This window comes from Pongo pygmaeus, chromosome 4, assembly GCF_028885625.2.
Source record: "Pongo pygmaeus isolate AG05252 chromosome 4, NHGRI_mPonPyg2-v2.0_pri, whole genome shotgun sequence".
Taxonomy (NCBI): domain Eukaryota; kingdom Metazoa; phylum Chordata; class Mammalia; order Primates; family Hominidae; genus Pongo; species Pongo pygmaeus.
Genome location: NC_072377.2, coordinates 154,181,541 through 154,183,983, shown reverse-complemented (window position 1 = coordinate 154,183,983; position 2,443 = coordinate 154,181,541).

The window sequence follows — 2,443 nt, the reverse complement described above, 5'->3', positions numbered from 1 at the left end:
GGAAGTCATTAAGCCTGAAAAGGGGGGCAGGGGAGAGAGGGAGGCAGGGAGAGGAGGAGGAGGAGGAGGAAGGGGGTGGGGAACAGAGTTCTGAGGGCTGCCAGTTGTCAGCCTGGGAACAAGAGCAAACTCCCTGGGAGAAAGCTGTGTGAGAATTTCCTTCCTCTCCCCCAGCCCGTGTCCCAGGACTGCAGCGGGAGTTCTGAGACTTTCTGGGAACCTCTAGTGGGGGAGACACCAGTCCTGGCTCCTGGAATCTGGGTGATGGGAACTGAGGGGAACAGGAGAACATGGGGAAGGAGAGCCCGGGCTGTGGGAAGCTACTCCCATCGTCATGCAAATGAGGCCTGGGCCTGACAGGGAAGATCCTGACCCAGCCACCTGGCAGGGTCGCCACAGGGCAGGGGCTTGAGTCTGGAATGTCCTTCGGGGGCTCTCTTTTCCCTGCCACCGCAGTCCTGAGAAATGCCCATCTCTTGCCTGAGTCCCTCTTTCTCCTTTTGCTTGGCCACCTTGGCCTCCTACAGATTCTTTAGTGTTTTTCATGCCTCAGGGCTTTTGCACTTGCATTGCTCGCTGCCAAAAATACCTTCTTCCCAGAGCTTCTTATGCCACTCCTTCCCCTGCTCCTGTCTCCGACTCAGAAGTCCCCTCTGGAAGAGCTATTCCCTGGCCCCCTCAGTATTCTGTCACACCCTCTGCTTGCTTCCCGCTTAGGACTCGCCACGCATGTGCCTATCTTACATGTCCACGGTTCTAGTTTCTTGCTGGCTAGCTCTTTCATGAGAGTGTGACTTCCCCTGGCAGGCTCTGTGTCCCCAGGCTTCCTAGAGTGTCTGTGAAGAAAGGTCAGAAAAGACAAATCAAGGGATCACGTGAACCAGGCCTCAGCTCCCAGCCTAGGAGTGTCGTGCTGAGGCCCATGGAGGGCTCCTCCCAGGGACCAGCGGGGCCTGCTCCCGGGGCTGCTACCCGGTCCTGCCTTCCACTGCGCAGAGCTTTCCTTCTGCGACCAGGCCTGCTGGACCCCAGCGGTCTCTGTTCACGGCCTCGTTCACAGTTCCACAGACCCCCAGCCTGGATGGGCCTGCCAACCCCTCTCTCCTCCTTCCAGGCCAGAGGCTGTGGTCTGCCTGTCACTGACCCTGGGACCCCCTCCAGCAGCACACAGGGCCTTGTGACATCCTGAGTGGGGCCAGTTGAGGGCCCGAGGGAGTGGGGTGCTGAATCAGACACTGTGCCTGACCTTAAGAGGCTCCCAGTCCAACAGGAGGATTAAAAATGCCATGTCCTTACCCCTCCACCCTCCCTCATTCCTTCTGAGGAAAGAATTCTGTTGGTGTTGAAAGGCTGGTGGGCTTCTTCCTGCCTTGGCCACTTCCAGGCTGTGAGGTCTGCTGCTTCCAGCCTCCCTTTCCCCCTGGTGCCTCCCTTTCCCTTTGGGTAAAATGGCGAGAATCACACCTGCCTTCAGCATTGCCATGAGGGCTGGGCGAGGTAGCCCGTGCAGTCCTGGAGGAAGGTGTGAGCAGGACTCGGGTCAGACTGGGCTCAGCCCTGCCCCTCTGCTCCCAACGGTAGGGCTGGGGAAAGCCCTCTGGGAACTAACTTCTGTGAAGATCACTGTCTCCTCTGTAGCACAGAGTCAATGGTTGTGAAGGTTTAGCCCCGAGCCTGCTTCAGAGTGAGTGCTTGATCGATGTAAGCTATGACTCAGAGTTGCGGTGCAAGAGCCCTACACGGAGGTTTCACCACTAATGTCATCCCCTTCTTTTCCAAACCAAGAAGATGAATTCCATTCATGTGCATGCCCTGGGGTGCAGGTCAGAGATGGTGGGTTAGGGAAGGCTTGTGACACCACTCCCCACCCCTGCACAGTGGCCCAGTCGAATACTCCAAAGCACCACTGACAGATTCTAGAGGGAAAATAAAGCCGGCCTAACGGAAACATCGTGTTTATGTAAAGTCCACTCTGGAGGCTGTGAAATGTAAGTTATGCTTCTGTGAGTTCTGCTACTGTATAAACAGTAGAGAGTTCATCATCAAGAACAAACAGAAAAACTAGCGGTGCAAGCTACGGAGAGACCCCCACCATTGAAATGCCCCAAAACTCTGCACCTGGTCGAGTGCTTTGGTCGGCTACGCCCATGAGTCAACGGGCTTGGTCAGCAGAAAGGCCATTGCGAGAGGTCAAGACAAGGAACTGAAGCGACCTGGAGACAGGTCCTTGAACATCAGGAGAGAGGTGTTCTGGCACCAAACTAGCTCAAAAGGCCAAGTATACGGCAGCCATTTGTGACTCAGTGTCCGTAAATCTGTCTCAAATATTTGGAAGCTGTTTCTATTTCCCGCCCATACTGTCTCTTGGGAGTTATGAACACTTTACATTATGAACCACTCATTCTGTGAAGTGGCTTTTCTTTCCAGACTGGGAGAGGCAGCC